The 12,500-nt window shown below is 47.6% G+C and overlaps 1 pseudogene; it reads right to left on the bottom strand.

The window, feature by feature from the left end:
• Positions 1-12,500, bottom strand: part of LOC135504308 (plexin-A1-like) — a 283,703-nt pseudogene that overhangs the window by 68,323 nt on the left and 202,880 nt on the right.

The following is a 12,500-nucleotide window of genomic DNA, read 5'->3' as shown; positions in this document are numbered from 1 at the left end:
GTCTGTCTTTCTATTTATATCTGCCTGCCTGTCTCTCTCTCTCTGTCTCTTTATGTCTGTCTGCCTGTCTGTCTGTCTGTCTGTATATCTGTCTGTCTGTCTGTCTGTCTGTCTGTCTGTCTGCCTGTCTGTCTGTCTTTCTATTTATATCTGCCTGCCTGTTTCTCTCTCTTTGTCTCTTTATGTCTGTCTGTCTGTCTGTCTGTCTTTTATGTCTATCTGTATGTCTGTCTGTCTCTTTATATCTGTCTGTCTGTCTCTTTATGTCTGCTTGTCTCTCTCTCTCTGTCTCTTTATGTCTGTCTGTCTGCCTGCCTGTCTGTCTGTCTGTCTGTCTGCCTGTCTGTCTATTTATATCTGTCTGCCTGTTTCTCTCTCTTTGTCTCTTTATGTCTGTCTGTCTGTCTGCCTGTCTGTCTGTCTATTTATATCTGTCTGCCTGTTTCTCTCTCTCTGTCTCTTTATGTCTGTCTGTCTGTCTGTCTGTCTGTCTGTCTGTCTGTCTGTCTGTCTATTTATATATGTCTGCCTGTTTCTCTCTCTTTGTCTCTTTATGTCTGTCTGTCTGTCTGTCTGTTTGCCTGTCTGTCTGTCTGTCTGTCTGTTTGCCTGTCTGTCTGTCTGTCTGTCTGTCTGTCTGTCTGTCTGTCTGTCTGCCTGCCTGCCTGCCTGCCTGTTTCTCTCTCTTTGTCTCTGTCTGTCTGTCTGTCTGTCTGTCTGTCTGTCTGTCTGTCTGTCTGCCTGTTTCTCTCTCTTTGTCTCTTTATGTCTGTCTGCCTGCCTGTTTCTCTCTCTTTGTCTCTGTCTCTGTCTGTCTGTCTGTCTGTCTGCCTGCCTGTTTCTCTCTCTTTGTCTCTTTATGTCTGTCTGTCTGTCTTACGTGGGGCAGGAATTGACCTGTTTCTCTCTCTTTGTCTCTTTATGTCTGTCTGTCTGTCTGTCTGTCTGTCTGTCTGTCTGTCTGTCTGTCTGTCTGTCTGTCTTACGTGGGGCAGGAATTGACCTGTTTCTCTCTCTTTGTCTCTTTATGTCTGTCTGTCTGTCTGTCTGTCTGTCTGTCTGTCTGTCTGTCTGTCTGTCTGTCTTACGTGGGGCAGGAATTGACCTGTTTCTCTCTCTTTGTCTCTTTATGTCTGTCTGTCTGTCTGTCTGTCTGTCTGTCTGTCTGTCTGTCTGTCTGTCTTACGTGGGGCAGGAATTTACCTGTTTCTCTCTCTTTGTCTCTTTATGTCTGTCTGTCTGTCTGTCTGTCTTACGTGGGGCAGGAATTTACCTGTTTCTCTCTCTTTGTCTCTTTATGTCTGTCTGTCTGTCTGTCTGTCTGTCTGTCTGTCTGTCTGTCTGTCTGTCTGTCTGTCTGTCTTACGTGGGGCAGGAATTGACCTGTGTTTCTATTCCATTTATGAGCCAATGGAACATACCCCAGCAGCATTTGAATTGAATAAAATTAAGTTGCTGCATGAAAGATTTCTTATTATATGGCGCGTGTATGTTTTCTCTGGGTTTACGCGTACACGTGTGCCTGTATGTTAGCATGCCTGTGTAATATAAATACATTAATATGTCGACCAGAATCTAGATGCACAAGCAATTCTGGTTGTATCATAAATCACTTAAAAATCGGGCCAATATTGTGCTGATGCTGAGCGTCCAGAGTCTGGTAAAGCTAGTTAGAGTGTTCATGGGAAGCATTTCCATATGCCTGATTGTGGAGTTTTAAGCCCCGCTGGAGAACTGTGTATGCTATCTATACATACAGTAGTGTATGTATTTATGTGTCCATGAATGTGTATCGAGGCATGTGAGTGTATGTCCCTGCTGTGCAAGAATGTGCGATTGTGTGTTAAATGCCAGCACTAGGTTCAATAATGCATAAACAGACAGTGAACAGGTCTTATTGGCTCTATCCTTCTCAGATCTGAGACATGGCCAGACTAGGCTGTGTGTGTCCTCCACAGGTAATACATGATAGTACCTGTGGAGAATGGTACTCTGTGGAGTCTGTGTGTGTGTCTTCTTCTCCCGCCCAATGGGCTCTGAGGAATGGAGGAAACACAGCACCAAACAGAGTTTACAGTTAAGTGGACCAACCTGTCCTCTCCAGCCCTGGGTCCATGGTGGTGGGGGTGGAGAGTGGAAGAGAGGGACGGAGCGGTCAGGCCAGGCGGGAGTATTGTACTACCCTGCAGGCAATAAACACACAGCAGTAGTGGCTGTAGGACCGCCCCCGGAGCATGGAGCATGATGCTGGGACCAATCACCTTACATTCTGTTCTGTAACACAACCCCCACCCCTTTCTTTCTGTTATTCTCTCTATGCTTCTCTCTCCCTCATATAAAAGCACATCTCTCCAGCTTCTCTGTTCCCTCGTTTCATTAGACGACCCATCCTTTCCTTCTCACCCTCTACTACCATTTTCTTTGTCCCTCAGTTGAAGGGACCTGCGGTGATCCCAGGGTTGCCAGTCGCTCTGCTGGACCAATACAATTCATCATCATGTTATCTGCACGGGAATGACTTAGATCCTATCAAAGCCACCTGACAGGCCTCGTCCTTTTCCTACCAAGGCTGAGAGACTGAAGCTGCTGAAGGGGAGATCCTGGACAAGATCTCCCCTCCTCATCCCAGTTCAATCATTGTGTGTGTGGGGGGGGGGGGGGGGTTCTAGAGGGGAGAGAGAGGCCAACCATCTCCCAGAGAGGAAGCCAATATGATGAAGCTTTCCCTGATATGATCTCTCTGTATTTCTCCTCTGTGCTCCAAGCTCTCCTTCTGGCTCTCCCTCTCCACTCTAAGTGATAACATAGTATGCTGGAAGGACTCTAAAACTGACCTACAGATACAGGATATGAGCTAGTTAGATCATGAATGACATCATCCTTATGGGTTAGCTTGGCCTCAGCAGCCCATTTTAATTGCCATGCATTTCTTACTAAGAGAAGGTGTCGGTGCTCAGCAGGGTTGATGATAACTCTCCAACCCAGTCCTCTGTGTCTGCAAGACCTATTCACGCACACACACACACTCACACACACACACGCACACACACACGCACACGCACACGCACACACACACTCCAACATGCTCCGTCGATACACATGATGTAACGGCGTTCTTCGTTTGTCGAAAGAGAGTCGGACCGAAATGCAGCATGTTGGTTACTCATGTTTTTAATATAACAAATGACGATACAAGAAATAACAAAAACAACAAACGGAACGTGAAAAACCTATACAGCCTGTCTGGTGAACACTAACACAGAGACAGGAACAATCACCCACGAAATACAAAGTGAAACCCAGGCTACCTAAATACGGTTCCCAATCAGAGACAACAAGAATCACCTGACTCTGATTGAGAACCGCCTCAGGCAGCCAAACCTATACAACACACACCCCTAATCAGCTACAATCCCAATAACTAAAAAACCCCACTAAGAATTACAACAAACAATAAACCCATGTCACACCCTGGCCTGACCAACTAATTAACTAAAACACAAAATACTAAGACCAAGGCGTGACACATGAATCCATCCATCCACACATACACCACCACGCCACTCTGGAGATTGATGGTAAACACTAGGTTGACTAGAGTGTCTCTACAGTGTAAACACTAGAGCAGGATGGATGTGCTGTATCCTCTGTTCTCTGGTCAGCAGAGAGACGGGCCGATGAGCTAATAAACTCAATGATAGTCCACAGCACACGGCAGAACACACTACAGTGCACCTCTCTTGTTTATTCAATCGATCCGCCTGGCTCTCTCTCTCCATCTCCATCTCTCTCTCTCTCCATCTCTCCATCTCTCTCTCTCTCCATCTCTCGCTCTCTCTCTCTCTCCATCTCTCGCTCCCTTAACGAATGTTCATGTTTTATTAACTGTTCGCATTTTAGAGACGAAGAGGTCAATACACCACAAGCACACGCCGACAACTAACTACTCCTGATCTAAGGATGAGAGGATCTATCTGGGGCTCCATCACAGGTCAAGGCTGGTGCACTGCTTCAGGTTCTACCTGGAGATCTGCCTGCACTGTTTATTCTGCCCTCAGTGAGAGAAGTGGACTGGTTCAGTAAAGTGACGTGGCCAGTGAGAGGGAACGAGCATCCTTGAGGGCTGAATGGGGGCTGGCGGGTACAGTGATGGCATGTTAAAGGAACTTGGTTCTGTCTGACAAGTTGCAAAAAGCTGTGGTCTTCCTTCCGTATGACCACCCCGTGCCACTGTAAATATGCTAATAACTTCCTTTAATAAGAAAGCTCTGAACAGAGACATGCTGCACTCACGCTAAAATCACAGAATGTTAAGTAATTGGTTCTAATTTAACTGATGTGATTTCACTGTGGAAATGAACACGACTGAAATTGCCGTTCCATATTAAAATTGCCAGCTTGTCTGGCTTGCTGAGTAGTGGCAAAGACATGTTACAGTGTGTCTCCCTGCCTCCCTCTGCCACCAGCAGCACACTGACTGACTGACTGACTGACTGACTGACTGACTGACTGACTGACCTGACAGACCTGACAGACCTGACTGACTGACCTGACTGACTGTCCTGACTGACTGACTGACCTGACAGACCTGACTGACCTGACTGACTGACTGACTGACTGACTGACTGACTGTCCTGACTGACTGACCTGACAGACCTGACTGACTGACTGACCTGACAGACCTGACTGACTGACCTGACTGACTGACTGTCCTGACAGACCTGACTGACTGACTGACTGTCCTGACTGACTGACTGACTGTCCTGACTGACTGACCTGACAGACCTGACTGACTGACCTGACAGACCTGACTGACTGACTGACTGACTGACTGACTGTCCTGACTGACTGACTGACTGACTGACTGACTGTCCTGACTGACCTGACTGACTGACCTGACTTGACTGACTGACTGACTGACCTGACTGACTTACTGACTGATCTGACTGACTGACCTGACTGACTGACTGACTGACTGACCTGACTGACTGACTTACTGACCTGACTGACTGACTGACCTGACAGACCTGACTGACTGACCTGACAGACCTGACTGACTGACTGACTGTCCTGACTGACTGACTGACTGACTGTCCTGACTGACTGACTGACTGTCCTGACTGACTGACTGACTGACTGACTGTCCTGACTGACCTGACTGACTGACCTGACTTGACTGACTGACTGTCCTGACTGACTGACTGACCTGACAGACCTGACTGACTGACCTGACAGACCTGACTGACTGACTGTCCTGACTGTCCTGACTGACTGACTGACTGTCCTGACTGACTGACTGACTGACTGTCCTGACTGACTGACTGACTGACTGACTGACTGTCCTGACTGACCTGACTGACCTGACTGACTTACTGACTGATCTGACTGACCTGACTGACTGACTGACCTGACTGACTGACTGACTGACTGACTTACTGACCTGACTGACTGACCTGACTGACTGACTGACTTGACTGACTGACTGACTGACTGACCTGACTGACTGACTGACTGACTGACCTGACTGACTGACTTGACTGACTGACTGACTGACCTGACTGACTGACTGACTGACTGACTGACTGACTGACTGACTGACTGACTGACTGACTGACTGACTGACTGACCTGACTGACTGACTGACCTGACTGACCTGACTTACTGACTGACTGACCTGACTGACTGACTGACTAACTGACTGACTACACAGAGACGGTAGAGGGATGCAGGTTGGACTAGCCTCGCTCTACAAGCTGAAAAACGTACATTATAAACATGATGCATACTAACCATAACAACATATCATGCTGTCTGTTACCATGAGACAGCTACAATGATCCCCTTATTGTATAGTCAGTTGCTTGGCAGCCCTAGCTGATTGTTTACACCCATATCGCTTTGTCTGCTGCTCATATCCAATGGAGAAATGGCATGCCATTGGCTGAGCGGGCAGAGGCTGTTGATTTGAAATGGCTGCGACAGCAAACAGTCGATAAAGGCCTATTTAGTGAGACAGCTCTCCTCGCGCTCTTAGCTGCGTAATTAGGTTCCCTTCAGAAGTGCCAAGAGTTTCTCGAGTGAGAGGGGAGAGAGAGTACTATAATGGGCATCAATAAAGGAGTGCAGACGAGTGTCATGCCACTGTCAAACGCACGGGACCACTCTACCCGTTAATGACTGCAGATGGGCGGCAGTCCGTCAAAGCAAATATACAGCTGCGTGTTTCATCAGGCCTGAATGGTTACAGCACTGTCCACCCAGGCTGAGCTAGCTGGACAAACCTACGGCTCAATGGGAGAAAAAGAGAGATGAGAGTGGGGAAACAGAGGAGAGAGAGGGAGAGAGAGAGAGAGAGAGAGAGAGAGAGGGAGAGAGAGAGGAGGGAAACAGGGGAGAGAGAGAGGAAGAGAGAGGGAGAGAGAGAGAGCGAGAGAGAGTGTGAGAGAGAGAGGAGGGAAGCAGAGGAGAGAGAGAGAGAGAGAGAGAGGGAGAGAGAGAGAGGGAGAGAGAGAGGGAGAGAGGGGGGGACAGAGGAGAGAGAGAGAGAGAGAGCGAGAGAGAGAGAGAGAGAGAGAGAGAGGGGGGGAACAGAGGAGAGAGAGAGAGAGAGAGAGAGAGAGAGAGAGAGAGAGAGAGAGAGAGAGAGAAAGAGAGACAGTGACAGAGAGAAAGGGGAGAGAGGACAGGAGAGAGCAGGAAAGAGGGAGGTGGGAGAAAGGAGAGCATGGTATATAATGGCTGAGGATGGGTGCTGCTGGTTTTATTATAACTAAATGGGCAGAGTAAATATATCAAAAGAACAGGGGAGAGAGGAGGGGGGACCCAAAGGGAGGTAAGAGCAAGAAGATAGAGACACTCAGACTGGCATCTCATTTTTTTTAAAGGAAGGTGATCACACTGATACACACAGAGAGACACACACAGAAACAAACACAACCTCTATCATGCATTACCTATGACTAGGATGGTGGTTGGGTTGCGGGTGGTAGTGCAGAGGACAGCAGAATAAGACAGGACAGGTATGGTACTCAGGTATGGTACTCACCGAGGTCCTCTGACACTGGATGCTGGTGCTGTTGAAGCGCAGGGCGGTGACACTGTAGGTGGCTCCCTGGATGTGGAAGATACACTCGTAGTTCCTCTGTCCAGACTGGGGCTGAGGCAGGTTCTTAGCCAGTAGGGTGATGGGCTTCATCACCCCCACGGGGATGTAGATCTGGGTGGATGGCAGGATCTGGGGACACTCCTGGGAACAGGGAGAGAGACAGTGGTTAGGCTTCTATTCTGTAAGCAGCTCGAACTAAGGAAATGGAGGACTGGACATTTACTGGACTGGAAAAGTGCACTACATGGCCAAAAGTATGTGGACATACTTCTTCAAATTAGTGGATATCGGCTATTTCAGACACACACATTGCTGACAACTGTAAAAAGAAAAAATAAAGAAATGAGCACACAGCCATGCAATCTCCACAAACATTGGCAGTAGAATAGCCTGTGCTGAAGAGCTCAGTGACTTTCAATGTGGCACTGTCATAGAATGGCACCTTTCCAACTATTTCTGCCCTAATAGAGCTGCCCCGGTCAACTGTAAGAGCTGTATTGGGAAGTCAAAACGTCTAAGAGCAACAACGTCTCAGCTGAGAAGTGGTAGGCCACACAAGCTCACAGAACGGGACAGTGCTGAAACACATAGTGCGTAAAAATGGTCTGTTCTCCATTGCAACATTCACTACCCCACAAGACATGCCACAAGAGGTCTCTTCACAGTCCCAAAGTCCAGAACAGACTATGGGAGGCGCACAGTACAACATAGATCCATGACTACATGGAACTCTATTCCACATCAAGTAACTGACGCAAGCAGTGAAATTAGATTTTAAAAACAGATAAAAAACACCTTATGGAACAGCGGGGACTGTGAAGCAACACAAACATTGGCACAGACACATACATGCACACACGATAGCATATACACTATACACACACACACACACACACACATACATGCACACACGATAACATATACACTATACACACACACACACACACACACACACACACACACACACACACACACACACACGATAACATATACACTATACACACACACACACACACACACGATAACATATACACTATACACACACACACACACACACACACACACACACACACACACACACACACACACACACACACACACACACACACACACACACGATAACATATACACTATACACACACACACACACACACACACACACACACACACACACACACACACACACACACACACACACACACACACACGATAACATATACACTATACACACATGTACACATAGATGTTGTATTGTAGATATGTGGTAGTGGTGGAGTAGGGGCCTGAGGGTACACAGTGTGTTGTGAAATCTGTGAATGTATTGTAATGTTTTAAAATGGTATAAACTGCCTTAATTTTGCTGGACCCCAGGATGAGTAGCTGCTGCTTTGGCTGCACATAATGGGGATCCATAATAAATACAAATACAAATATCGAGTTCCAAACTGCCTCTGGAAGCAACATCAGCAGAATAACTGTTCGTCGGGAGCTTTATGAAATGGGTCTGGCAGTCCGACGAACGAATCTAAGTTTGGCAGAGGCCAGGAGAACGCTACCTGCCCGAATGCATTGTGAAAACTGTAAAGTTTGGTAGAGGAGGTCTGGTCTGGAGCTGTTTTTCATGGTTCAGGCTAGGCCCCTTAGTTCCAGGGTAGGGAAACGCTACAGCATACAATGACATTCTAGACGATTCCGTTATTCCAACTTTGTGGCAGTTTGGGGTTGACCCTTTCCTGTTTCAGCATGACAATGCCCCCGTGCACAAAGCGAGGTCCATACAGAAATGGTTGGTTCGAAATCGGTATGTAAACCTTGACTAGGATGAATTGGGAACATCGACTGCGAGCCAGGCCTAATCACCCAGCAACAGTGCCCGACCTCACTAATGCTCTTGTGGCTGAATGGAAGCAAGTCCCCCAGCAATGTTTAAACATCTAGTTGTAAGCCTTCCCAGAAGAGTGGAGGCTGTTATTGCAGCAAAGGGGGGACCGACTCCATATTAATGCTCATGTGTCACGAACCTCGCCGAGGATGTTGCCTCTTCCTGTTCGGGCGGGGCTCGGCGGTCGTCGTCTCCGGCCTATTAGCTGCCAGCGATTCCCTTTCCGTTTGTTTTTGGTTATTGGTTAATTGGGTACACCTGTTTTGTATTAGGGTTTGTTTGTAGGGTATTTAAGGGCACTAGGCCTGCTGGGTATTTGTGCGGGCTTGTTTCTTGTTACTCTGTGTTGGATGGTGTTATTTTGTTCTTGTCGTTATTCGCTGGACTATTTCTGTCCTGTTGTTTGGACTGGCAACTTATATACGCCCTGTGTGTTGGCGTGACCGTTTTTGTTGCGCTGGTGAATAAATTTGACAAACGACTGAACCCTGCTCTCTGTGCCTGATTCCACCCACCACTCCTAGTTATCGTAACACCATGATTTTGGAATGAGATGTTGGACGAGCCATGACGTGTAAATATAGCAATGCAGTTGTACGGTAGATGGCATTAGTGATTTTGAAAGCGGTCTTGATGCTCAGTGTTTGAGCTTTAAGCACAGAGTTATACAACATGTACAGACACAACCAACTGTGAGGAAGACAGAGGAATGCAGTATTTCTAATTGCATGAAGTCATGTAATGGCCCTAATTGCTCAGAGAAACCGGCATGTGTCTGGAGGGGGAGGGGGGGCAGATGAGCGACCACAGAGGTCATTGCCATGCCAACCGATTAGCAAGACAGTGCGAAAAAAATAAACAAAATGAAGCTATTCTAGTGTTTATGTCATTTAAAGGTTTTGGCAGGGTCTGGGCAAAAGAGCCAGTCCATTCAAATCCAGTCCAGGCAATCAATGGGAAGAGCAGTCCGTGCTGTCTGGTCTCTTCTCCTGGCCCTGACCCCAACACAGGGGCACTGGAGCGAACAGGAACAGAGCAATGGGCAGCTTAAGATATACATCAATGAACAGGAGATGGGCAACCACGGACACACTTGGCAAAGGAAAAATGTATTTGTTGAAATAGTTGCATTTAACTAATAGACGCCATCTTCTCCCACACCAGATTTAGAAACAGGCTGTAAACAATGAATATTACTATTCCAAACAGCTACAAGGCAAAAACACGAACAGTACCATGGTAATGTGAGTGAATGAAATGTGTTCTTACTCTTCCTATTCAAATGAGTCAATGCCAATAAGCTAGACAAACAAGTCCAGACAGCAGACAACCTTTGTCAGCAGGAAAAATGAAGAGCCAAGCCTAAATCTAAAAAATGTACAATAAAACTGTACCTTAAGCTAAAACTACTCCAATATCAACATTCGTAGACATTTGACGAATTTCAAACATAATATGAAAGTTCCAGGTCTGGCAAACTATTATCTATAGTATACTCTATAGACAACACTGACCATATCATCCCGGTGTGTGAGTGAAGTTTCTTATCATGAGCTGGGCTGTGTAAACAGACTCCTGTTCAGAAGCCAACACAGGGCTCTGTGACACCAGGCAGCCAGGCTCTTCTATTGGGCTGCAGATTTAATTGCCTGCGGCTGCAGTCTTGTTATTAAACTGTGTTCCACCACAGCTCTCCTCGTTTCCTCTCCGCTCTCCTCCTTTGCCCTAATCTCCCCTCCTCTCCTACCCTCCCTCCTCTCACACCCTCTTTCCCCCCTCTTTCTCCTACCCTCTCCTCTTCCTTCCCCTATTCACCTCTCCCCTCCCTCCCTCCCTCCCTCCCTCCCTCCCTCCCTCCCTCCCTCCCTCCCTCCCTCCCTCCCTCCCTCCCTCCCTCCCTCCCTCTTTCTCCTACCCTCTCCTACCCTCTCCTCTTCCCTCCCTCCCCTCCCTCCCTCCCACCCTCCCTCCCCTCCCTCCCTCCCTCCCTCCCTCCCTCCCTCCCTCCCCCCCCCTCCCTCCCTCCCTCTTTCTCCTACCCTCTACTCTTCCTTCCCCTATTCACCTCTCCTCTCCCTTATTCTGCTCTCCTCTCCTTTTCTCTCATCTCCTCTCCTCTTCTCTCCTTTGCTGAATAAATAGAGTATGATGCAATCTCTGGACAGCCTTGCTTCCATCTTCAATTACTATGTTAGAGACAATGAAAGACTCTTGATACTAAGCTTGAAGAAATGTTTAGGATTCGCCTCAGGACAATACGGAGACTACTACTGAGGATAAGGAAGGTCCAGATGACTAATAAATATGGGTGCTCTATTGGCCTTTCATACCAACAATCCCAAAATATTCATTGGAACTTTAATTTCTTGAATCACTATTACCGTAAGCTCAGCATCGTATATTTGTGTATCAGTTTGTGCTTTGCCAAACCAGCGTTAAATTAAGTGCAGGTAATGACTTGAAATTGCAATTTGAATCGGAAGCCATTGGGCAAAGAAAATCATTGGATGTAATGGAATTGGGTGATACACAAACCCAAATAGCGAAACAAGAATAATGGGGCTTGTGAATGAATCCCCAATTCTAAGGCAGCGAAGAGGGAGAAGGATCAATTCCAGGCGGGCTGCTCTGAGTCCGAACGAGACGTTGTGCTGGTAGCCTGGCTTTAGTATTCACTGCACACAGGTGGGAACAGACAAGCGTAAACAACACGCTTAATGAACTGCCTCCAGCCTCTGATAGGGACTGACTTCAGGAAGAAAGGAGAAGTAAAGTTGTGTGTGTGTGTGTGTGTGTGTGTGTGTGTGTGTGTGTGTGTGTGTGTGTGTGTGTGTGTGTGTGTGTGTGTGCATTTGTGTCTGTCCCCAGGACAAAGAAGTGAAACAGTCCTCTTCCCTCAAACCAGTGTAACGCTGCTATCGCAGACTGTCTGGGTAGCGTGAGTCAGGCAAACCGCAGCCTCCCTCTGTGGTATGTAAAACACGTGTCTCTGGCCAGACAGTGCAGAGACAGAGACAGACAGACTGCTAACTCCTCAGTCTGAATCACACTCTGGCCCCAACTGTGCCAACACATGGCCTGCATGCCTGCAGCAGAAACCTCAGAGGCCTGGTGCATTACATGGACTGGAGGGTCGTAGACCCGGAGTGTGCTGGATCAACACTGCGGGCCAAGCCAGAACCACATCCTGCAGCACTCAGCACCCAGCCCAGCCAAACTCAACCATCAGCCCCAGACATTGCCATCCAGCTGGGGCACAGAGACAGACCGCAACCTCCCAACCTCTGGTTCTCATTACGGATCATCCAGAACCATGAGACCTGCCACGTTCAGAAGGGAACTGGTGATGCACACACGTTGAGGGCAAGAGAAGGAGAAAAAAAAGAGATCAACAAAAAGAGGTGGAGAAAAAATAGAAACTATTTCATTGCCAGTCCTGACAGGTGTCAAAACAGAGTTGAAAGTGTGTATCAGATTGCACTCTTCCAGAGTACAATGGAACAATGGTTTACC

This window comes from Oncorhynchus masou, chromosome 18 (assembly GCF_036934945.1).
Source record: "Oncorhynchus masou masou isolate Uvic2021 chromosome 18, UVic_Omas_1.1, whole genome shotgun sequence".
Lineage (NCBI taxonomy): Eukaryota > Metazoa > Chordata > Actinopteri > Salmoniformes > Salmonidae > Oncorhynchus > Oncorhynchus masou.
Note: the sequence above shows the minus strand (reverse complement) of the source record. Positions and strands in the feature narration are given on the sequence as shown.